The sequence below is a fragment of the Strix aluco genome, chromosome 3 (genome assembly GCF_031877795.1).
Source record: "Strix aluco isolate bStrAlu1 chromosome 3, bStrAlu1.hap1, whole genome shotgun sequence".
NCBI classification, from domain to species: Eukaryota; Metazoa; Chordata; class Aves; order Strigiformes; family Strigidae; genus Strix; species Strix aluco.
In genome coordinates, this window is record NC_133933.1 from 90987095 (window position 1) to 91013088 (window position 25994).

The 25994-nt window shown below is 43.0% G+C and overlaps 1 protein-coding gene across 5 annotated transcripts in view; it reads left to right on the top strand.

The window, feature by feature from the left end:
- Positions 1-25994, top strand: part of BACH2 (BTB domain and CNC homolog 2) — a 193842-nt gene that overhangs the window by 77626 nt on the left and 90222 nt on the right. For 4 of the 5 annotated variants that reach the window (XM_074819545.1, XM_074819544.1, XM_074819546.1 and 1 more), the window contains one exon: positions 9001-9109. The gene's annotated coding sequence lies outside the window, so the exon portion shown is untranslated. The remainder of the gene's footprint in view (positions 1-9000; positions 9110-25994) is intronic. The other variant, XM_074819547.1, reaches the window with a different exon arrangement.

Here is a 25994-nt window from a genome sequence, read left to right on the forward strand (position 1 = left end):
AAGGGGAATCCCTCTGCTCTGTCCTTCCCCATGCTCTGTGCACAGCATCCCAGGGTGAAGGACAGAGAATGGTATCCATGGATTGAAGGGAGAGGTTGAACAGTAACTGTGAAGTGCTGGGAAATTTTTCCATGTTTATACCATGCCTCAATCCGAGGCACGTACAGGTTGGAAAAGAAAATAGGAAAGTTGGAAAGAAAATGCAAGAAAACAATTGAAAATTCTCAAATATGTTTCAAAGCCCATTGGATGCTATTTGTACATTGTATGGGAGGGTGTGAGATGGTTTCTATGGCATGTAGTCTCAGCCATCACTGTGATTCAGTTGTGCCTTTGCCACTTAGGACTGGTGTGCAGTCCTTGGGAACTAGGGCTGGTAAAGCCCTATCCCCCACCTTCCATCACCAGGCAGCATGTGTGCTGTACGCAGCACCAGTGTGGGTACAAGCTGAAGGAAAACTTCATTATATTTGACAGTGCCTTTTTAGCTGAAGTACTGCCACGATTGGCATGACAGCAGTGAATCCCAAAATTGGTTGATTGCCGAGAGAGACTTTAAACTGTGAAGACAGCCATGAGGGATAAAAAGAATTAAATGCTTAATTAATGGGTTTATGCTTCCTGTTTCTTGGAGCATGACTGTTTTTCCACTCTTCTGTTTTGGTTACTTTAAGGTGCCATATGTTCCACTTGAAGCTGTATAGAAATTTGGTAAAGAAATCTGCACATCAGAGTTAAGAGGGTTCTGAATCAGGTGATCTGCTAGTTGAATATTGGACCTTTTTAATAGGAGAATGTTTTGGGTTACTAATATAAAGAGGTTATTTGGCCAATATTCTGTATGCTAATGACAGCACCTATGAACAGTGCAATTACTCTTGCTCCTAAGGGACTAAAATGAACCTGTTGCCTTAGCTTCAGCTTCTCGTGGCAGAAGTTCTCTCCTGTTTTCATGGATTCCTGATAACATTTTTCATTAGAATTCTAGTTACGAATGTCAACATTTCTTTGGTGTCTCCTTCTGTTAGTTCCTTGCTTCCCACATGCTGTTTTATGTGAAGGTCTTTGTGAGTTGTTTAAAGGAGTAAAATCTTTCATGGCAATGGAGATGCTAATGTGCATGACAGTTCTTATCCACCCAAAAATGGCAGCAATTGACTTGTAGTTTTTCATATAAACTGATTTTTCACTCAGAAAAATTTTCACTTAGAGAAGGTAGCTATTAATTACTTATCTATCCATGTTTCAATATGCCACCATCTCGTTAAATAGCTCCCTTGTCTATTTCTTTCTGAAACTATAAAGCACTCTTTTCTGCAGAACAAGCTCAATGACATCTTGACACTTGCCTAATGTTTTCAAATCCTGGTGGGTTTGAGTGAATTATTGGATTTATTTGAACTTCAGATTCAGGGCTTGTAAATATGCACAGATGAAAGCTAAAAAGGTTGACAAAAATGCACTTGCAGTTGCAAGTGCTAGGTTTGGCATAGTTATCTTTGGCAACATGAGCCTCATCAAGTCCAGGAACTTGAGTGATCATAAATCTGTTGTGATACCAATAGTTGTCTCGTATTACGATAGTTAGTACTACCTCCAGTATTGTTAGATTGGACCCTGGGGAAATGCAAAGGAAAGTGCAAGTCTCACCCGCAGTGTTTTGGTACTAAGCAAGCCAAGCACTTGGAGAAGATCCTTATCTTTACTTTGCAGATGGAAGGTGAGGTGAATGTATGAGACCAAGTTGCTGAAGAGGTCTGATGCAAGTGTTAATTGGTGGGGTTTCGTCTTCCAAATGTTAGTCCAGAGCCTTAATGCAGAATGGCCCTGCTTTCGCAGATCAGTACACAGCTTTTCTCTTTCTAAACAGCAGTGCTGCTACCCGTGGGAGACCTGGAAAGATGGCTCCACCCAAGCAGTGAAGCTTTCAATTATGGCAGTGCTAAGGATGATTTCAAGAGCTGATTTCTGATATTTTGAAGGTCCAAGGTTTTGGAAGATCTGTGAAACCTTCAATCATGGTTTTATTTTAATGAAAGGAGTTGTGTAGTGACATTAGAGCTATGTGCATGTAGCCATTAAGCAAGGAGAGCAAGTAGGTGCACCTCTTTTGCTACTACTTCTGCCACTTCCCTTTCTGTGTATAATGCTTTAGTTTAGTGCTCCTACCATACCACCACCTCTCCTGGTGAGCACAGATGTTTGTTAACTGGCTCTGTGCAGGGGATGATTGGATCTGTAGGTGTTTAGTTTATAATTTTCACCTACTCATCTTGTTTTCTATTAATAACTTTGTGTTTTAATCCTATAAATATATTGTGTCGTGCATCTGTCTATTTGGGGAGCTAATCCTGTTGTGGTAGGCATCTATTTCAGGAGCAGCCTAGACAAAGCACAGCATATTCGAGTGCTAGCCTCCGTTATTGTCCGTAGTGGGTTATGTTGCTGGTATTAGTGTAATGTAGGAGTTCAAAAAGGAAAGATGTTATTTGCAGCATCAACTCATTAAAAACATTCTGTACAGATTTTTCCAAAAGAATAAGCAAACCAAGCACAGTGGGCCCTGTGCCAGGGTATGTAATAGCCTTGCACAGCATCAGCTGAAGCTCCAAGTTGAATAAAAGGCAGCTTTTCATGTGTTTGTTGAGTATTCCTTTAAAAAAAAAAAAAAATGTTTGTGTACAAAAGTAGCAAATTAATTCAGTTCTATCAGAAAGTAGGTCAGTGACTGACCTCTCAATAGCATGAGGCAGCAGTTTCTAGCAGAAGTGACAGCTCAGCAGCATGAACCCTCTGTGTCTCCAGGAAACTTGTTTTGACAAATGTAAACACATTATATCCTGTATTCCTCTTACTTATTTATTTTTTTGCTGCTGCATTAGAAACCACAAACTGTCACTCTCCATCCCCTTTCTTCACCCTTTCTGGTCCCCAAAGGGAAATGCCTTGTAACGTAGCTAATAATTTTTGCAAGGCTGCATAGTGAGTAAGGCATTCCAGCAGGGTTGGGGTTTTTTTGACAGCCGAAGTTGAGCGCTGTGAACCAGACTTGACTAAAATCCAAACCAAAGTCCTTCCAATGGTGAGGGAAGTCTTTGGGAAGACAGGAACTGAATTAATTCAGGATTCTTGTGTCCTGGTCTTGCTTTGCTTTGTGTTGAATGAAATTTTTGCATATACCCATGTGCTTCTTCAACATTTGTATTGCCAACGTTGGCATCCACATTGCTGAATGGACAGCACTTTGAACACATCCTCACTGCGGCCCAGCAACTCCTGAAACTGGGATGCTTTTGTCATTTTAGGGGAAGTACCAAAGAGTTGATGAAGGGGATGGTGGCTCCTTGAACACCGCATAAAGAAATACTGTCTCAGAGGACATGGGGAGTATGTTCATCTCTTCATTGAGTTGTCTTTATCAGCAGGTGTAAAAGATGGATCATACACTACTAGTTAACTACTTTGACTGGTGCCTTTCCTGCAGTGATTTCTCCTGTGGAAATCACTGTGGATCAAGAGGTCAAGGAAGGTTTCCAGCTCCAGTGCTGTAGGTGAGACCAATCTCAGAAAAACTCTCAAGCTGGTTCTTTCTCCTGACTTGTAACCGGGTTGCACACACAAGGTAATGCCACATGGAGTAGATAGGAGAATTTCAGAATGTACTAGCCAACATGGTCCAATTTAAACATTTTTGCTAAAGATCTCATAAAACTGGACATGATTTTCTTCATTACCTAGGTGCCTTTCTGGCCTGAGGTGGCTCAAAAACATCCAGAGAATCCTATGGTCATTTATACAAATGCTGTACAAAGAGTGTTTTTTGCCATGTGATAGATAAACTTCTAGACCCCTTCAGCTGCGTGTTGCCGTTTAACTGAATTTTTAAGTTCATTTGTTTAGAAGCATTGCACTACAGTAAAAGTTGGATGACATTGTCCCAGCCAGAAGTAGAGATATGTTTTGGGAGGATGGAAAGATATTTGTTAGAAACAAAATCCTTCTAGATTTGGTAAAGGTTTGATCTGAGTAGACACAAGTCAAGCAAGAAATGAGATGGGTTTATTTAACAAAACTGACTATGAGAAGTTGGGGAAGAAGAAAGCCTTCAGTGAATTACATGCTTCTGTGCTAATGCTATTGGTAATGTTGACGTTGATCGTTGTGCACCATAGATCATTAGATGTGATGCTAAGAAAGTAATGAATAATACATTAGTGTATACAGTTAGAAAAAATGGTAAAGCAAAGGAGAGGGATGCCCACGTGCATGTGTGTGAGTCCACTCGTGTGCAGGGGGGCAGGCAGTTCCCAGCCTGCCTCCTGATGAGAGATCCTTGTGCTTCCGTTTTGATGGAGTGGCAAAGGGGGAATATGGATGCTGGCTTTAAAGTGATTAAACCTTTCATAGGGCCACCAAGTTTCTTCTCCTTGAAAGGGCTGGAAGCACAAGGTGTACTCCAGAGAGGCACAGACAAAAATCTGATGCTTTCTCCCACTGTTTCATGCTTACAGAGTTATTGCTGCCCATTGCTCCCTCTCCTGCACCGAGGAGGGAGAGTCAGAAAGGGATTGACTTACTTAGGGCCTGGGCTTTGCTGTGTAAAGCTGGTGCAGGTTGAGATCCTTTCAATTCGAGGCAATTTGAGCATCTCAGTCCCTTCTTAAGGTTTAAGAACTGGAACCATTTTTGAAGCACCCTCACTCCCCCTCCAAGTGGAACGCTGCAAGGTTTCTCCCCGCCCCCAAATACTCACAGGAGGTCCTGCCAGACTGTCCAGATAAGCTGCTTCCCTCTTTGCTGGTGGGTGGCAGACCTCAATGAATAGATATGATGTGGTGACCTTTGCAGTGACGTGAAGATGGGTGTAGAGCAGAGACAGGAAAATTGCCCACAGTATAGTTAGTCACTGGTGCCACTTGCCTTGGTAGAGGAGAGGAGAGGCCCTCTTAAACCCCACCCAGCAGCTCTAAAGTGTTTGGGATAGCATCCTGTCCTCACTGGTTGGAAGAGTGGTACCCAAGGAATAAGAAAGCTGCAACCCTCCTTTTTTTTTAATTTCTAGCCAGGGGAGTTTCCTTCACATAGTCTGCATCCCATGCAGGCAGTGACTACCCAGTGCATATTCAGTATATAAATTCAATATCTATATGTTTACCCCTTTGGCTGCATGCATGCATCATCAAGAGAGCAGGACAGCTTCATATATTCCCTTTTGCTTTCGAAGGCTTGATGAGGGCTTGCTGGGGCCAATGTCATCTTTATGGCTTTCTTCTAATGCCCTGCAAATAACAGTGAGAAGGAGAACAGCTGCGTGATCAGCCAGGACTCTGCCATCCTCCCATGATGAAACCTGAAGGAACAGAGAGTGTGGTGCAGGGAGGCCACAGGAGATGCTTCATCTGCATTTCCCCGATGTTGAACCTTCCTGCACTGGCCCTGCATTGGTTAGAGCAGGCACAAACAAGCTCATGCAAGGCACTTGGCAGGAAAGGCCTTTCTGCTTGTGGGTGGTTTCTTCACACTAACAAGTTGGATCCATCAGGAAAAAACTTGTCATAAGTAAATAGATACTTTTTCTCAAAAAAAACCACGCCAAAACAACAGAAAACCCCAACTTCCACTTTTTTCCTAATAGTATTCTTCACTTGGTTAGTGGGGATATCTTGGGCTTTTCCTATCCCAAAGTAAGAACTTGGGGAGTTTAAGTTCCTTGTCTTTACTTCTAGACAGTAAAGAAGTAAAAATGCACAGGAATTTGGGCAATTGAGATAACTTACAGTAAAACTTAAGATTTTATTAGTTTTCCTCCAAGGTGGAGGAAAATTAGTGTTACCTTCTGGATAGTTAGACAGCTGAAGTTTTTGACTTAATAGTTGAATCATCTTTATTTCAACCTCATTGACTCTTGGACTGAATCCAGTGAAATAATGCATTTCATGTGATGCACTGAAAATATTTATACATTTTTGTTACTTTGGGGGAGGGAGGTAGGAGTTGCCACTTGAGTGCTTTTCTAAATGTACAGCAGTCTGAGCTAATTAAGCATGGATGATATCATTCCAGTCAGCAGCACAAGATAATGTCCATCCTGACTGTAATGACGTAAACGTCCTTTGCTTTCATTAGATCTATCAGAGGGTAGTATGTGTCATTTGTCAGAGTAACATCTCAGATGATGAAGAAATTCTGTACAGGGTGTGTGAGATGTGAGCAAGTGAAGAGTCTGTATGAAATTTCATCCCCCCTTAATGTTTTGCAGGAGCTCTTTTTGTTTGATGTTATGTGTTTTGAGTTTTGTAGAGAAATTACATGGATCATTCCTGTACCAATGCAGGCATGGGGCAAGTGGATTGGTTCTGCAATGGTACAACGAACCTTTGGTACCTAGGAACCACTCCAAGCATCTCTTTTCTGTACAAATGTTAGGGGGGAAAAAAAAGAACATTAATTCCTTGTATTGCCAAGTTAATTCCTGAATGAATTTCCTCTGCATTCTTGCACGGTGTGTGCTCTGAGAGGTGGTGGAGCTTAGGGAGAGGTATTGAGGCACTGAGGTCCAGGTCACTGGTACACAACATAACACGTTGGCTTTCAAGTGCTCCTCATGAAGCCCATTTGGCAGGCACTGAGAGTGCTTATTTTGCAGTACTGTGCTTTGCTACCCTGGACTATTCTTAGCATTTCCATTTCTGCCTGGGGTTGGGCCCAGCCTGACCTTTCTCTCCTGCATTGGCAGTCATCCTGTCCTGACCATCAACAACGCTGGAGGTAATACCAACCGACCGCTTGGTTTGGTTGCTGGATGACACTCCCTAGCTTACATAGGTGTCTCTGCAGAAGTGCAGAGGAACTTAAACCTCAGAAGACAAGAAAAGCAAAGATAACTTGAAGTTGCTGACACCTTGACCAAATGGATGCCTTAGTTATCTTCTGCTGGTTTGGTTCTCTCCATCCTTGGCCTTATTTCTTTACCTCGGTTTAGGCTAGTGCGGGGCTAACATTTTAAGTTGGCATTGCCACCAAAACACTGCTCATTTTGGCTGAGACCACCTTTGTGTCCATTACTTATTCCAGTGTGTAAACTAAAGACATTATTTATCCTACCCTGAGGAAGAAGAGGAGGAGTTAAAATTAAGAGCTGCCACTCATGGGCACGAGTGCTGACTAATGCTTACTATCTTGAGTACACAGAAATCAATTTGGACCTTGTCTTATGAATGCCATGGCTTTTTTTTTTTTTCCCATACAGAGCTATATAGAAGAATTGAGAAATAAATGCGTTTGCTTAAGATAACATTGTGTGACAGCTGAGAACAATTAAAACTCTTACTTGCAGCTATATTTTTTTTTTTCCTTCCTTTCTACAGTAGGAGGGTGATGTCTGCAGCTCGGAGAAGTTGATACAGGGTATTTGTCACTGGTCTGATCTTATCTAGAACAAGTATCATGCAAGGTTATTTATTTTACAGCCTTTTCTCCTAGTTTTGCACAACACACAGATCTTGGTAGATGGGAAAGGATTTTTTTTTTTTCTTACTAGAGTCTTTTTGGCAATAAACACATGCCTAACTGTAAGAGAAAAAACTTTCACAACCGAGCTTGTTTTGTGAAGCCCAAACATTTGTGAAGCTTACATACCCTCAAACTTTGCATAATGTGCCCATCCCTGGTCTCAAACATGAGGTGGCAGAAGAGGGAAGTGTTACTTTTTTTAACCAACAACTTATGACTGTGTCAACACATGACAATTTGTCAAAGCTTGCTGTAGCGGTGCTGTAAATTAATTTTTAGCATCAGTTGTGAGTGGTAAACACTTTGTGCGGTGTGAACAGCTCTTAGTACAGTGTGAGTTGTCAGCAGCTTGTGAGCTACCCTAAAAGAAAAAAAAAAGCAAAGGAGGGAAGGATAAAAGCTCATATACTAGTTCAAAATGGATCTGAGTCTGCAAAAATTCGACATGTGGTGGTATTTTTTTTCTCCTTTGTACCAGTCAGCTCAACCTTGAAAATTTGTTTCTTCCATTAATGATAATCACCTGCACAGTTGGGAAATCACAGTTCTCCATCCCGTGCACCAAGTAGTGCCTGATGGCAAACAGGTTTGTCAGGTTCATGGCTAGATGAAGTAGAGCCCTCTCTTTACTCTTGGGTTTTGCCTTCGCTTGCCTGCTTTATAAGCAGAACGTGTCCTGTGAATGCGACCATACTCATTTGTTGAGAAGTCTTGCATAAGTGACATAAAATGCCTGGAAAAAAAAATAAGATGGCAGCCCAAGAGAAATGATGGGGACTGAGTGCACTCTCTTCCTCACTTGTCCCCTTGCTGTTTCTCCTTGCCTATCCCAGCTGCTGCGGTGAAACTGGCAGTGATGGTTCATATAATAGGAGATGACATGATGGAAGAAAATAATTTGGTACGAAAAGCCAGGGAATATGTATTGTAGAAAACAACTTTTCAGATACAAACCTATTTTAACCTGTCACTTCAGGAGAACAGGCAGTAATAACCTCCCAACCTAACAATGACTGTTAAGTTGAACATTAATTCACTCAGTCGTTGAATTGCTAACATGTCTACAACTTACAAGTGAACACCCACTCAAGAGAGAAAAAAGAAGTTGGTGCCTGGAATTCCTGGCCTTGCTGAAATCACCTACATTTTTTGGCGCTAGTGCCAGTATTTCATCTTGCGTTTCCTGCAAATGTTTTAAGTAGAACTAGATGAGAAAAACAGCTGTGCACGTTTGTTCGCTGCTTTGATATGCTCAGCATGGGGCTTTTTTTCTCAAGCACAGTCACTCTCAGCTTCAGCACCCTAGATAGGCTTTATCTGCACCTTGGAGCTTGTTCCTGTAAGAGGGCAGCATACATGAAGCTTGGCGTGAGAACTTTATTGAGTCCTACTAAAGCTAGTTTTAACCTGGTTATGGTTTTAAAAAGAAAGATGACTTTATTTGCGTATTTGCTCACAAAGAATTACTGGTTTTATTTCCTTTCCTAGATATAACTGTAGGTGCTGCTTGTATGAAAGAGCTGAGCCACACCATCCAGTAAACAGTCTAGAGCAGCAGTCAGCTTGCTTGGAAATCGCTTCCCGGACTGTGTTGTACGTAAGTATTTTTGCAAAAGCAGCATCAGATGGTTTCTTCAGTTTTGGAGCATTTTTCAGATGTTTTGTTTGTTCCTTATAATTTCATGGTTTTACTCTTAACTTCTAGTAGACATTAGCAATGCATGTGGAAACACGAGCACTCCCATGTCTGATGCATAGAGCTAAAGCCTTTTAAAGCCTTTTTGCTTGACTTGCTCTAAAGCTCCCCAGCACAGTACCTGAACACTTCAGAGAACAGACAGCTACATATAAGCCTAGGAGGAAATTTGGCAAAATATGTATTGATCTATATTGTCATTCACTCTGTGGCATGCATGTTTTTTGAGTGTTCATTCTTGCCTGCATTTTTGCACTTCAGCATTTTAGCTATGCTGGTATAGCCCTGCTAGGGCTTTGTGGAGATTTTCATAAACTCTGATCTGTCTAACTCAATTTGAAACAGCCCATGAATAGCTGCCCTGACTGATCCAAAAAGAGCACTGGTTTGTCTCTTTGGACATGCTGTGGGTGTGACTAGGGAACCTCAGTAGGCCATGAACAGCAGTGAATTTGGTCAGCTGCCTCTGTCTCTATGATGAGTGTGTTGATGAAAAAGACCCCATTTCAGGTTACAAGCTAATTGCATTGAGTATGGCATTGAGAACATGTTTGTGCTTAAAATGAATAACATCATCCTAGAAAACTTCAAGATGTACACCAAGAAAACCTTATCATGCCATTTATACAGTTCCTTTTGAAAGCATAATCCATTTGGGGATGTTTGTGACCTGAAATTTTATAACTTTTATTTCTTTTTATATTGCCTTCATTTTTCTGCTGTTGCTGATGCAGGTTATGAGAAGTATGATATGAGAAGTATTTATGACTTAAGTGCATTTCCCTTGAAATGGCCTCTGATATTATGGTCGCTTCAGAGAGCAAGGGTGGGAGAGTTAGTGACTTAGGGCCCAAATCACTTAGTTAAGCATATTATACAGGCTGTTCACAGTCCTCAGCACCTTGCAAAATATTCCCTAGAAGTTACATTTGCTGTACATAAAGTCGATTTAAAAAATAGCTATATGTTAATCCCATCACTGAGTCCTTCAAACCCAATGGTAAAGCAATTGAGTCAATCTATTGGAATAGATTTCTTGTTTGTGGATCTTTGTTCTGTGCAGTGACACCTCTGGGTCACTCTCCAGGTGAGGTTGTGCTGGACAAAAATCCTTGGCTCAGCAGTGCCGGCAGTTATCTGCCAGATGCCCTGACTGACATTTGATCCTTGCTCTGCGTCTGCCGGACTCATGGGGTGCTCAGCCCAGTTCTGCATGGATGCATCTGAATGAGATGAAAAAAGGACCCGGTTGCTGTCAGTAATGGGACACATCAGCTATGGCACATGGGCAGAGAACATGTGAGGGAATTGCTTGGGAGAAATTAGGACTTAGAAAAGTCTTAAGTTCTAAAAAAGTTTTCTAATTAGAAATTTAGAACAAGACAAAACATTTGTTTTCAGCATCCTGCTTGTAAATGATCTATCTGCTTCTGGAACTTACATCCTGACCCAAGCCGCCATTACTTTCATAGAATTATAGAATAATTTAGGTTGGCAAAGACCTTTAAGACCACTGAGTCCAACCGTTAACCTAACACTGCCAAGTCCACCACTAAACCATGTCCCTAAGTGCCACATCTACACATCTTTTTAATACCTCCAGGGATGATGACTCAACCACTTCCTTGGGCAGCCTCTTCCAATGCTTGACAACCCTTTCAGTGAAGAAATTTTTGCTGACAGCCAATCTAAACTTGCCCTGGCCCAACTCAAGGCCATTTCCTCTTGTCCTATTGCTTGTTACTTGGGAGAAGAGACTGATGCCCACCTCGCTACAACCTCCTTTCAGACAGTTGTAGAGTGATAAGGTCTCCCCTGAGCCCCCTTTTCTTCAGGCTAAACAACCCCAGTTCCCTCAGCCACTCCTCATAAGACTTGTGCTCTAGACTCTTCACCAGCTTCGTTGTTCTTCTCTGGACACGCTCCAGAACCGAAATGTCTTTCTTGTAGTGAGGCCCAAAACTGAACACAGTATTCAAGGTGCGGCCTCACCAGTGCTGAGTACAGGGGGACAATCACATCCCTAGTCCCGCTGACCACACTTTCAGCACAAGAGGCAGGAACCTGGTTCATCCAGGGGTGACAAGCGCTTCTGGTCCTTTCTCATAGGCTTCTGCAGCACTTGCCAGCAGGAAGCCCTGCTGCCACCCGGCCCCAGGCTGGCAGTTGCCCATAAGCCTTGCAGCTGTTTCAAGGGGAACTATTGCTGTTAGTGCTGGATTTTCATCCAGTTTATGTCATGGTGTTTGAATCACTGTGGCACCAGGAGCTGGAGCTGTGTGTTTGTTTAATTTACCCTGAGGTAGTTGCTATTCATTTGTTAAAGTGTGTTTGGACCTGGTGTCCTGGGGCGTACACTACTGAGACAATCTCAGTTACATCAGTTCCTTGAAGGATTCACTATTCCATCGTGGCTTTCTGCCTCATATCCTTCCAATTTAACTGTATTAGTCTCTTTAATGGTGCCAGAAGGCCACATTTTGGCTCTCTGTGAAGCCTCAAACAGTAGATGCATGCTTTTAAATAGTTAAATAAATGTTAGTTATGATTCACAAATAGTTTTTCTCCAACTATTAAGTAATATCAAACTGAATTTTTCAGTCAGTAATTGTTTTTCCAGCTGCCAAGTGGGCCCAGGTATTCAGTACTTTTAGAGGGCTATTTTTACAGCTGCTTGACTGCTTTAAGTGTAAAAGTCCTGTTATTTTGTAGGGCTTGACAACCTTGGATGCACAGGGGGCACAAGTTACTGAAGGCCTGTGGTGGAAGTGGAATGATGACAATCTTCTGATGCACCTTGGTTAGCTGTGGATAGTTTGGGCTGCATCCAGATAAGCTGAAAATAGCATATTGGGCACTTTTGAAAGTTTGTGGTTTTGCAGCATTTTCTCACAGGAGTCTGAAGTCTTTTTCTTTCTCACTGTGTTAGTTATTACACAGGTGGAAATTAGCTATTTTTTCCCTCTCAAGGTCTTGAGACTTTCTGTAAAGGATTCAGCCAGTGTGAATTATTTAATGAAATAACAGTCTGACTTGTTGCATCTCCTTGCGAATAGTATAATACCACAGAATTTTGCCTTTCACTGGAAGATCTTAGGATGTTTTCAAATATCAATTAAACCACAGATCATGATGATAATGGAAGAGACACTGTTCTCACCCACCATGAAGTACCTTGGCTGTGAGCACATTGCTCACATTTGCCCAGTGATTCATTTGCCAAGTCAGTAAAGCATTCTAGGCAGTCTGATGTGGTGGCTTACTGGTAGCTGTTCTTCAGCTGATTGCTCATTTTGATGTGATGCATAGCAGTGTCAGAACATTTACTTTGGAACTTACCTTTTTTGTGCATCTCCTTTCTCTGGTTTTCCCACCAGATCTGCTCTGCTGCCTCACAACACTGCTGTTTGCATAAGCAGTTGCTGTAATTGTTTGAAGCTGTGAATAAGATATCTCCTTCTAAATATCACTGATGTGTTACGATGAAGCCATAGTTGTGAGCGTAGGTTACACAAACAAAAGACACTTAACACTGAAAGCTGGAGAGAGGCTGATGTTGGTAAGGGAGAAGACCAAATAGTGAAGGTTAAATTCTATTTAATGTTCAGTTGTGTTGGTTTTTTAAGCCAAAAGAAAAAAGAAGCAGAATAAAAAGCTTCCACAAAGCAGAAGTGTGAGTGAAATGAAACGTAGTGGCTAGACAAATGAAAAAAAAAACACATTCATTAAAAAAACGACCAAACTTAAATTTCAAAGCCCCGGTAGAAGAGGTGATCTGTCAGCCACCCAGCTTGGACTGGGCACCCAACTGGAACTCACGGTCTGGGTTCAGTTCCCTGCCTCAGTCACAGGTTTCCTGTGGTTCTCAGGCAACCTCCTTCATCTGCCCCATGACTGACTTCCTCATTTGTGCAGCGGAGATCATCCTCCTCCTATCCATTGTGAGGGTGAAGCCTACTGATGCTGCCGAAAGATATGAATGTTGCGACGGGGAGAGCCACCCCGGGGACTGGAGCGAGAGGGATGCCCTTCCTTGCAGGGGATAATCACTCATACTGCTTGCATTTCAGTGTTAAAGAGTAGAGGAAATTATTTCCAGATCTAGAAAGGGCTGTTTTTTTTCTTTCCGAGTCTTTCAGGCCTGTTTCTTGTGGAATTTGGCTGCCCCGGTGCAGCAGCAGGCATTTGGAGTATTCCCTGTCTCTCACCTTTCTCCACTCAGTCTGTCTACTTATGTCTTTGAGTCATTCCTGTCTGCTTGACACACGCGACCCACGCAAACCCAACGGGATCAGAAATGCAGCTTCTGTCATCTCCCAAGTTATCTGGAGATCTCTTGACATTTAAATACAGTTGTGTGTAAGAAAGAGACCAACGAATGCTTGAGCCTGGTCAGAGAGTTACTAAAGATGATCCTAGCAGTTGAGGAAGGTGGTGTGAGGGAGCAAGCTGTCACTTTCACAGCCTCCTGGCAAGGTGTGTGCTGGCACAGCATTGTGGCATCTGCCAAGAGTGTCCAGATAGCCCATCACCACTGTTAGCCTTCAGCCACTCCGCTCCTCCACACAGACCCTGATAGACAAATATTCAGTTAAGAGGTTTTTATATGAATCTCACCCAGTGCCAATGCTACTTCTGAGTAAGGAATCAGAAATGACAAGTCACATGCATTTTGATGTGTCCTTTTATCTCCTGTGGGTTGGTAGTTAAATTTTTCTCACCCCTTACGGCAACTATTTTTCTCTGGGAAGAGTGTGTGGAGCCCCATACACTCTTTTTCTTCTCCAAACATTAGTAATGCTCTTCTCCAGCCACTGATGAGATCTTGAAAGTACAGACAGGTTCATATTCAGACCAGAGCCACATTTTGTTTTCTGTTTGATTCTGCTACAACAGTTCTTGCTGTTTCCTGTCCTCCCACCTTCTTACTGCCTTCCCTTTTTTTTGGTCTTACTTTCACAAACCTTCCTTTGACCTTACCCTCAACTTTCTCCAAGCTGCCAGGGTTAATTAGAGATTCTCCTCTTTGGGGCCTGCGTAGTCCTTCCATCCCTGATGTATTTCAGTTCTCCTCCTCCCGTGGCCACAGAAACGCTTCCCCAGCCTTGAGATCCATACTCATCTGGACCTCTTTCTGCCGCTCTTTATCTTGGCCCTTCCATGAGTATTTTCCTTACCATCATGACTCATGTCTGGTAGGATACAGAAGTGACACAAGGTGTGCTTTTTCCTCCCAGCTCCTCTTTTCTCTACTTGTTCCTTACTCTCACGTGATAGCCAGCCTTTGTCTTGGGCAGGTTGTCTTTTCTTGAGTAACTCTTTCATGAAGTTACTTTCCTGTTTATTTTTCCCCACCATTTCACTACGCCCAGTTTTTCCTCTCTCCTCATTCATGAAACAGTTTGGTTTGGTCTGGTTCTGGTTTTTCATTCGGACCCTGGTTGACAGCAGCACACAGCAGCCTAAATTTGGAGCCCACGTGCTGAATGAGGGTCAGACCAGAGGTCCACCAGCCCTGTCTCTGCCTGTGGTCAGAAGTGAACATCTGTGGAGAGCACATGAGAAGGCAGAAGGCAGGTGTGGGTTGTTCCAGGCACTGAGGGGATGTGCTGGAAGGGCTGCGATTTAGAGCCCTCCATAAGCCTTGGTGGACCCAGGAGCAGCCCCATTGATTTTGGTTGAGGTACTGCCATTTTATACCACTTATGACTTGGAGAGACACAATGCATCTCCAGGTTGGCTGCTGTGTTTAATCCAAACCTCTAAGTACAAGGACTTCTAATTACAGGAAAAGTGATGCCTCATCTCTTCCAAGACTGGTTAGCTCAGAGTCCCCTGCCATGAGAAAACACGGGTGGTTTGAGACACAGTCCTGCTGACACTGGATGTCCCCTCTGCGCCTGCAATGCTTATCCCTTTTCCTAACTGGTAAAACTGGGAATTCAGTTTGCTTACAGTTCTAAAGGACTGATGCCTGAAAACATGGCAACCATTTAGTTGTCCACTGCTGTTTCAGCACCGTGCCCAAGCTACAAGTAACGAGTTATTGAGGTAATTTAGTTTTATACCGAAGAAGTGATTTTCCTCCTGCAAATCAGGAAGGCTATTTAACGCAGCGTAATTGACTTTAGCTGTAAGATTCAATATACTTATCTAGGATTACAGTGCAATAAAATCTAATTGCACCCAGAGCAACCGGAATTGTAGAAACACCCAAGGACTGTTTTCTGCCTTTCCTGTGGACAAACTGAGTTGAATGTCCTCTGATCCTTACAGTTTGGGTTATGCTACTGTTTGACCTGCGCCTTGGCAGGAGCAGCTTGAGGTTCCACCATTTGGCACGGGGAGGTGAAGCCAAGCAACTGAAATGATGGGTAGCCTTCTTCAGTCAGTTTTACGTGAGTGACTCTCATTTCAGCATGCCCTGCCGGTGTTGGGCTGGGGAACGGGAAGTAAGCTGTGTCTGGTTTCATTATGATGTTGATGATAATAGGATCCACAAGGTATATGAGATTAAAAGCCCGACAACATTGCAGGCCAAATCATGCACAAAGAACAAAACCTGAAATTAGTTCAGTGCCTAAACATCCCTTTGTCTTGCCTCACCCAGTGCAGTACGGGAAAACAAATATTTATTCAGAATTTCCTCTCACTGTTTACCAAGTAGGAAGCTGTATTAAGCCAGTTTCTACATAGAAACATTCACTGGCCATCACGCAGTGGCTTTTATAACTCTGTGCTATAACTGTGGAGAGCCTTTTTGCTCAATTATTCATTAATGAGCTTTTCATCAGCCACTCTGAACAAATGGGAAAGCATTAGATTTAATTTTTCACTTGCACAGCTCCAGAGAAAAGTACAGACTTTTTCAATGGGACAAGGATGCTGGCAGAGGTAATGAGTGATTTGGGATGATGGCGGAACAGAGCGTGTGGCAAGTGTCTTTGTTGCATGCATAGGCACCAACTTTGTTATTCTTTCTTTGTAGAGATATGTCCCAAACCACAGCCCTTGATCCAAACGTGAGCTTATGTCATTAGGAGTACTTACCTACCACCATGCTTATTTTCTGCATTACTTCTTCTGAGTATTAATTATGCTGTTGCAAGCAGGAAAGGAAAAATACACTTTCATACTGAACTAACTGATTTGGCTGGTTCTGATACACTGACTTCATAAGCAATAAAATACGTAACATTACTTGGTACGGCACGTGCTGTACTAATCATTCTCTATGAACTGCCTATTTTTCACATCATTTTCTACAAATGCCATGACTACAGAGAATAATAAAACAAGATAATCAAGGCAGAACAGGCGTGTTTTGTGGTATGAGTTAAAAACAAAACAAAAAAACCCTCCAAAAGCTGTGAGAATTGGAAAGAGAGGCTCTTTCACATGGCAAAGTTAAGCTGTAATTACTGGGTGCAGAGAACATTTTTCTTACAGGAACAAGTGGTGACTGTGGATCATGCCAGACATCCCTGAAGCTGGCATAGCCACAGTTTAAGAGCAGAGAAGGGAGCTTGCTAAGAAAATAATTATTTTTTCTGGTTATGGAGTTGGCTTTGATTCTGGCCTCATGTGTGCTGGTTCTTACTACCACTTTGGGTGATAGTTAACTGGGATGGTGACAGTACTGATATTAAACAGCTGTTTTCAGGTGGCATGAAGCTGAAGAAGAAATTTGTGTAGTGCCTAAGCTTTCTGTTTGAGTTGAGCTGTTAGGGAGAGCTAGATAGACAATTAAAATACAATCTTTGCTCGTTTAGTTAACTTTAATTATGAGGTGATGAACCCTGTTTTACTTTTGTTTCCCGTACCTTTATTTGTTTCACTGTGACATTCAAGAGTTGGTGCAAAATTAACTAAAAAGCAAATACAAGTGGCACTTCAAATTTTGCCCATTAGCTTGCATCAAAACACTCATGTATGTTTGTACATGACCTGGTGTCATGTACAAAGGCAGCAGCAGACAGCAAATGATTTGTTGGTATTGGCAATGCTCTCATGAAGCCCAATATGATTCTTTCACTTGCTAGCTTGAGAATGCAAAGTGCTTTTAATTCCCATTCAATTTTTCTCTGCTTCCTCTGTCTTCATATTGCCACCCTTGTAATAAAACTTCAAAGACTTTATAGAGTCGCGGTCGAAAGCATGTGTTATCCTAGATCAGGCAGATAAAACCAGTGCTACCTAAGTGCAGTCTCTTCTCAAATCTGGCCAAAATAGTGTGTCTCCTCATATTTTGGGAGTGTGGCTGTCCATTTCTCTCTGAAATAGCTGAAGCAGGTAAAAGTGTTGTTCACAAAAATATGAGCTTCCCAAAAAAAGTTGCAAGGTTGATGATACTCATTGGATTGTGTGCTGAACAGAGCTAAAGCTATATGCTTCTGGACATTATTTCTAAATCACAGTTGAGATTACATCTTGTTTAGCATTGTCATAGGTTCATTTCCGAAGTGTAGTTTTGCAGTGATTTCTTATTTCAAAAGAGCTGTGTAAATTGTTTGTGTGAAGATTTTTTTGTCATTGAAAAGCAAGACTTCCATTTAAATCCACTTCTGCCCCATTCAGAGGAGACAGAGTACAGTATTTTGCAGATAATTTCTAATTAATAGTTTTGCAGATAATTTCTAATTAATAGTTTCATGTCCAACTATCTACCATAGTTAGGGAGATAAAATCTAATGTCATCTTTAGCCAGTAAATAATTTTCTTTTCCCTTTTTATGCCATTTGTTTCATCATTTCTTCTCCTCCACAGCTTTGGATTTTGTCTGTCGTCTTGTTTTAAAATCTACCACTGTCTTTATTACTCTCAGTACTCAGTGTTCAGATGGGTCCTCCTCCTTCTCCAAAGTATATTGAGGTTCTCCTCCTATCTCCATGCCTTGTTCTTAAGAAATAATAGTATGCTGAGTAATCCATGTGTTACTGATATAAGCTGGGAGTTGTGCCTCCGGCAGCGCTGCTGATGTACTCCCAACCGTTGGTGGTTGCTCAGTCTGCAGCACCAGGCTGGACCTACTGCCAGGCAAAACACAAAAATCGGACATCATGTCAGCTCCACAGTACTGGTGGTTTCAGTCTACAGTCAAAGGCTAATATAGACATGGCCCTTAATTTCTCATCCATCCAGGGACATAATTCTAATAAGACAATGTATCCACTGTTAAATGTTTCAGATACTGTCCCCTTAATCTATAAATTACTGGTCCATTTAGCAGGGCTTTCTGTTCAGTCCCAGCCCTGATACCAGAGTGGTACCCACACTGAGCCTGATGCTCCTGCCCCAGTTGTCTCCTCTCCATTTTTATGCTAATGTAGTAGCTTAATCCTCTTTCTGATAAAGTCTCACACCTTTTTCTTTCTTTGGTTTCTGGGTTTGGTTTTTTTTTTCCCCTAATGATTTTGCTATTTCAGGGCAGATTCCCTGGCAGAAGGCCCACAGTACGGCTCTCTAGCATCACCCTTATCCTGGTAGTAGCAACCACCCTGTTTTGCGTCACCTTTTCTTCAGAAAACACCACTAGAGGCAGTTGCAGCCTCACTTGATCTTTCTGTTTAGAAGATGTGAAAATAATTAATGAATTGTTCTGGGGAGGTGTGACCTGAGGGATGCAGACGTGTGGGAGTGTTTGTTTGTTGAAAGCGTCAGGAGGGGAAATCACTCTGTTATCCGTACTGGTGTCGAAAGGTGGGAAATGACCGTGCTCTGAAGTTTCACTCAACCTTGTTTCTTCTCCTATCTCTCTCTTGATAGAAGATACTTCATTTTGGAAAAGCACAGGAAGAGGTGAGAAAAGCAGCTCTTAAATTCCCAGGATTTCCTCTGGGGAGAGATCCCACAGGGGAAGGAGGGAACTCTTCTAATAATCTTTGCAGCATTTAATCCCAAGAAAATGCAATAAAATCAGTGCTTCCACTGAGAGTTGGCAGAGTATTTTTTCCGTAACAAGACCTGATTTTGGTTTCTTTGTAGTATAGTCTGATTCAGACTGTACTGAGTTGACTAAGGAGAGCAAAATCTGGTTTTGACAGATGTTTCCCGTGATCTGGCAAACACAAACACTCCTGCAAGATAACAGGCAGCTTGTTTACATATGAAATCTATTTTTTTAAATAAATAAATAACCAACAAAAAGCATACAAACACAAAGCAACATTCGGATCAGTCATTCTGATCAAGGCAGTGTCAATTATTAGGCTGTAAAGGGAACTGATGACTCAACTTAGGCACAGCGCTGCGGCGGTCTCCGATTTTCGGTTTCATAATAGATTCTTTTCAGGAATGCTTTTCATTCATACCTGAAGTTTAAATGGGTCTCTGGGAGCGTGCATCATTTTGCAATTGGGATGCAAGAGACCGATGTCAGCATCCTCTGAGCAGCTGTGTAGAATTTGAGAGGCATCCCTGTTCCTTGGTGGGATGCCCAGTGGGATAGGGATCCTCTGACCCATCACGTCGCACACCCGGACCATACCCGCATACCACCAGTGTTGTCAGTCACCATGTTAGATTTATAGATAAGTTCGCATCAATAAAATTGAGAAGCACTTTGATTCAGAAAGCAAAATGTTTTGATCAGATCCCATGCTTAGTAATTCCAGCGAGCACACTTGTTAAAATGAGTGAGTCAGAAATGGAAATGCAAAGCATTTCTCTCAACGGTGGCCGGAAATTAGCTCTGAAAACTGAAACAAAGCCCAGACCGCAGTTTTATCTATTCACTTAACAATTTTAGATCTGCGAAAATCCCTTTTGTCTTTGGGAGACATTTTGATTCCTCTCTTGTAGCGCTGGTGCGATCCTTAGGGTGGATGATTAACCGTGTCAGGACTGTCTGACGTGTCTTAATGTTTTGGTTTCAAAAAATCAGTTCCCTATAAGTGGCTTCATTGCCTGTGGTGCTGCCTGATTCTGTCACCGTGTGTGGTAGAACTTGGTAGAAGTATTAGGCAGGATGGGATGTTGCAATATTTGAGGTCATGTAATACTGAGGAAGAAATCCAAGGTAATTGAGTGGAGTCACTCAGCTGCTTATTACCCAATGCACAGGTTACATATGTATGTATATAGGGGTGTTGGAAGTGTGGGAGACGCAAACCAGTGAAAAAACGCTAAAATACACATTTCCTTAACACATGTTGCCCAGAACAAACACAGGACGAAGTGAAGATCCGGTGATTTGTGTTGCCATGGCACCAAGGAGGAATGCAAAGCAAGGTGGAGGCCGCGCGGTCCCGTTCTTCCACTTTTCTCAAGGAATATTTGACACAACTATACAGACTTATCTCCTGCTTTTCCGCTTTTCCCAAGGAATGTTTTGTACAACTCTGCAGACATTATCTCCCGTTCTTCCTCTTTTCCCACAACAACTGCGCGCACATTGCACCAAGGAATGTGCTGTGTCATTACTCAAGAAACAATGCCTTGACCACAGTCCCACCCACTCACACATACATGCTTAGATAAATACTACCCCAAGCTTGTATCTAACTTGGAGGGATGAGAATCCAGTACCAGATTGGAGGGACAGGTTGATGGGTTTGTGCTTCTCACCCCCCCCAGAAGGGATGCCTTTTGGTAAGATTTGTGCCCTTGGCTACACCAAGTGATTGCCCAGGAATTAAGTGTGTGATTGCAATTGTTTTTGTCTGTAGTGCTATATAGCCAACCTGCAGTTTGTGCATTTATCGTAGGCAATCTCAAAGAATCTGTAGATGTTGCATAAGAATAAACCATACTGTTTGTGAACCTGACTGGTTCTCTTGAATGCCGTCGGACCTACAGCACATGGGCTGTTCATGCCTCTGGTGTCAGGCCGATAGTCACGGCAATAATTGGCATACTTATTAAGAGATAAGTCCAGCTGCCTCTAGCCCCTCTAATCTCTGAGGACTGGCTAGAACGCAAGGGAATTCATCTCTTACCAAATTAATTCATCACCTTAAATGCAACAATGGCACACGGGGCTATCTGACTGCTCTGGCAGCACTCATTGGTTTGGGGCTGGCTGCTCCCCACCTTAGCATGGAGAGGCTGCGGTGGTGACAGCCCGTTGACTTCTAAGGACATAGCGCTCTGTCCATGGAGAGAGAGCAGAGGGGAGTCATGAGTGTTTTGATGTTAGTAGATGTGGTCTTGGTGGAAAAAAAAAGTAAAAATCATCATATCGGGTGATAGATAGCAGTGTTCTGGTCCTCATCCTGCAGGCAAGATGTTGCTACTTACTTCTCTACTGGCATCTGGGTACCTGCTGCTCATCCTTGAGAGTGAGTCTGGATGCTTGACTTATTGCATGGCCTTGGACAGCATAAGGACTGCTCTCCTGGCAGCTGTTATGTGGTCTGAGGCCCACAAATGTAAATCATGGTGGAGGAGGACAAAGTAATATATATGTTTAAGGGACTTGCAACTCCCATGGCAAGGTTGGTGAAGTAGTGCTCGTTTCAAAGAGAAGACGGTCTGGGTGATTTTTCTTAATTACTGTTTACCTAAATAAATAAATAATGCATATTCATGGATTTAACTAAAGTAAGTCATGTTGAAATGTTTACCTCACCCGAGGATAATTATTAAGGGTGGGGTGCGGGGTGCAGCAATTAATAATAAAACATTTAGATGAGATTGCAGAACGTTCTGATTGGAATAGTAAACATTATGCCAGAAATAAAAGCAAATACATGGAGCTGTCTTGAATTTAAAAAAACCCCAGCTATGCTCTCCTAAGAAACACGCTGAACAGCAGCAGTTTGGGTGAAGGGTCTGTGGTCTTGGAGCTCTGTTTCTTCAGTGTAGTGTTAGATTTGTTGGTAGGTGCTGCCTCAATTCCAGTCCAGAAAAAAACGACACAAATATTGGCATCCACACAGATCAGTGTGACAGCAACAATACCCATCAACACCACTTTGAGGTTGGTGTGCATTGATTCTTAAACCGAGCTACAGAGGGTGTTTCACCTGTTTATATCAGTAATAAACAAAACCTTTGTGTTGTGAACCTTCTCGACTCCCTTCTCCACTCCCTCCATTTCATACAGTCCTTTGAATGAAATTCTTTGCTCAGCTGAGAATTTGAAATTTGGACCCATCCTTTCATGTCTTTTGGCTATGGTTCCTTATCTGGTTAATCAGCTAAAAGAGAGCCAGTGATGTGTGCAAAGATTTCTGTGACAGCTGTATACCATTAGGCTGAACAATTAAAAAAAACCCCATAATTGTAGTTTAGCGCAGTAAATACTGATTGGTCTTTCTGTTTAACGTACGGTAGCAAGAGAACTGAGCCTCGGACAAGACAACTGCTGCTTAACCCCATGCAGGCAAAGCTTGCAGGGATGGTAGAGCTGGTCTGCCTCATAGCCTTAACCTGCCTCTAGTTCTTTAGGACTAGCAGAGAAGCGCATTCAAGCAGTGTGCTGTATCTGCCCTTTTGTACTGGGTTGGGGATGAAAAAGATAGGCAGAAAGTAGTTAGGAGCACCAAGGCAGCCTGCGGGAGCTGTAGCCTCGGAGCTCCTAGTGCAAACAGCTCTTCTTGCTCACCAAAGTGTCTCCCAGGCAGTCTTGGAGCAGCAGGCTGCTGTCCTCTCCAGACTGTCCTGCTGGCCGTTCTCTAACTCAGGCATCTTTTGGGGATGAAGGCTTCCAGATCTCCTCCTGTAGACCAAATTGGTCCCTTCTAAGGCAGCATCAGAAGTGCTGGGGTCACTCGTCGGCACCTAGCACACCTGGTGTGCTGCTGGCACATGTCCCCTGGATACCCTCTCATCTAGAAATCGAAAAGCGGCTTATCTTTGACTGGAAGTGCGGTCTGACTATTAGATGCCGTGGAGTCTTTGCTCACATCTGTCACTAGTGGAAGTCCCTGACTGTGCTCTGAAACAGAGCAAGATGTCAAGGAATGAGCGCTGGCAGATGGGCTGCCTTGTTCCCAGCACAAGGTAGTAGGAATGCCTGGTTGACTTGAGTCCTTGCAAGGTAGCTCCACAGCTGCTTCTGGCTGATGAATTTCCTTGACCACATTTTCTTTCTCTGCTTCGGTGGGTCAACCTTTTCCCTGACTGGACTGCCTGCTCTGCAGGATCTGTGAGTGGTATCTGTACCCCAGAACATGAGGGTGCTAATGGTGGGACCAGGTGTCCTGTTGGTCCATCTCCCCTGTAGCAGAGGGGGTGGTTTTATAATCATTTTCCCCGTTGAAAAATTCTTTCTGGCTTAGCTTCAGAAGGATTTCTGTGGAGCAGAAGTATCCATCTACACCTTTTATTAATAAGGGTTGCTGGGAGTCTCAGCCACACACCTCCTGGCGAAGCCAGTGGCAGCAAAGCAGCCAGAGCCTCACGCAGTGTTTTGCAGATTGAGAAGGCACTGCACATGCGGAGTGCACAGCACAGTAAACCCCATATCAGCTCACAACTAATTATCTGTGTATAAAAATTCCCCTGCTCGCTGTTTGCCGTTAGAGGCTCGCTGGTAAGATTTATGACTCTGGCTAAAATGAAGTACCATTTCCTTTTTCTCAGCATTACTGTGCGTGGCCTCTCTGGCTTTTCTTGTTAAACAGACTTGAGTTCACCCAACAGAGAATGTATTTTTGAAGCTCTTTCCCATCATGATTCTGCCTTTCTCTTTTTCTGTTTGTTACAACCAGTGAATATAACCCACAAAACATTTTCAAGTCTTTTGACTTTCCCCTGCTTGGTGTGAGGGTGAAGACAGAGAAGCTAAGAGGCAGCTCTTTCACATGAGGTGCAGTGTTGGCCCACTCTCAGCCCCACCACAGTTTGAGCAGGCTCATGTTAGACTCATACATCCATCAGCATGGGCTCTCTCTTCATAGTTTGATGCACAACTGTTGTATTCAGCATTTGTATGAGCTGAAGGATAATTCCTTCCCTTCCTGCTAGAGCATGGGGGACCAGCTGTGCAGCTCAGAGAAAGGCTGCATTTCTCCTGCCCTCGTGTTGCTCATGTATATCCTCATTTCACAAGCTGATGAAAATGAGACCTCTGACTGAACTTTCTGAACTGACATCGCTGACTTCACCCTGATCTGAAATCACCTGAAAATTAGTTTGTCTGATGTTGTAAGAGGGTAGGGTTTTTTTCTGAGTACAGAGAAAAAAAGGGAGCAATGTTGAGCTGCTGCCATCTCTCCCAGTCGCAGTTAGACATAGTTATTTTTGTATTAGAGCTTGGAGGAAAACCGGTGGAGATGCCAGATAAACCTTCCCAAAAAAAACATTTGTGTTAATACTTAAATATTGTTCATCTTTCACAGCATTTACTTATCTGTTTCCCACATGCTGAACCTTATGGGGAGTTTTTGTAGTTGACTGTGGCCCATTCTTTCGTTCTGTATTTTAACTGTTGTCTTGATTTGCATTTTTTAAAAGAAACTGGTAGTAAAAGTCTGACTGATAATTGTTTAACGCAGGAACATCCTTTCGGCAGGACAGGCATGTGTTCTTGTGGTGCACGTGCATTGGGGCAGGAGTCCTGGAGCACAAACCCGGTGAGCTGCATCACTTCGTGCCACCCTGGGAAGCGTCCTTACCCAAGAGACCCAGCACTGGCTAGTCTGGTATTGTCTTCCAGTGTGCCAGGCTCAGGGACAACAATTTCATCCTCATCACTGAACCATCTTATTTTCTCCTGTTTGCATGTGTGTTAACCAAAATCTCCAGTCCTTAAGGAGAAATAAGCCAGATATCTGAATTTTCATCAGATCTGACACAAAGTATTAGGCTGTGACTTTTGCTGTGTATTGGCTTTACTGCATGGGGCATAAATATCTTGTGTGTCATTTGATAACGTTGTTGTGTGGGGGTCTTTCTCACAGCATATATTAACTTTTGTTTTACACTTAGCCATTCTTTCATGAGTCATACCACCAAGATAAAATATTTTCGATGGTGGCTTTATTTTAAGTCAAGTATATTCCAATGATAAAGTCATTCAGATTTTACATAAAAAGTTTTACAAGTTCCTGTGGTGATGCTCTTGAACTACAGTCTCCCGCCTTTCCTAGCCCAGCCTGGTTGATGTGTCACAGTTAACTGCAACCAGAGGACAAAAGGGAGTGGAAAGTTCCCCCCACGCACATCCCCCAGCTCCTCTGAGGGTTTTCCGTTTAAGCCCAGTTGGTGTTGTTAAGTGTAGCTGGGGAAAATCCAGTTTGCAGACCCTGGAGCACTCCCCTGGCCAGCACAGGGCAGCAGCAACTGCCTTCCCCTTCAGTTAGTCACCGGCAGTTATCTTGCTGCTTCTCCTGATGACTTCAGTCGTGGTTTCTAGCCAGACTGATTCCTCACGTGGTTTTGCCACTATCTGAGTGAACAGCTCAATCTCATCTCCGCTGACGGTTGACACAGCTCACCCAGATAGGGACGCACCGCAGAGCCGGTCCTTGTGGTCCTGGGTGGGTACCCGCCTGCTTCTGGTCCACACCTCCCCAGTTGTGGTGGTCTTCTGCATCCCACCTCTGGGCACCGGGGAAGAAGCTGCTCTGCCCTTTGAACTCCTGGTTTTGGCTGCCCCTGGCCAAAACGGTGCACGTGAGCGCAAGCAGAAGTGATGGATAAGCATGTTCCTTCTCTTTGGAAGAACGAGGCAGGTTATTAGGAGGAAATGAAATGCACTGGTAGTGAAGCAGGCCATGCATTTTTTCTGACATAAGTATCGATATCATCTTGGGTTTAATTTACAGATTTCAGGGAGAGATCCTGCACTAGATGTCAGGAGCACTGCAAATGCCTTCTCAGCCTCAGGCAATCCTTCAAG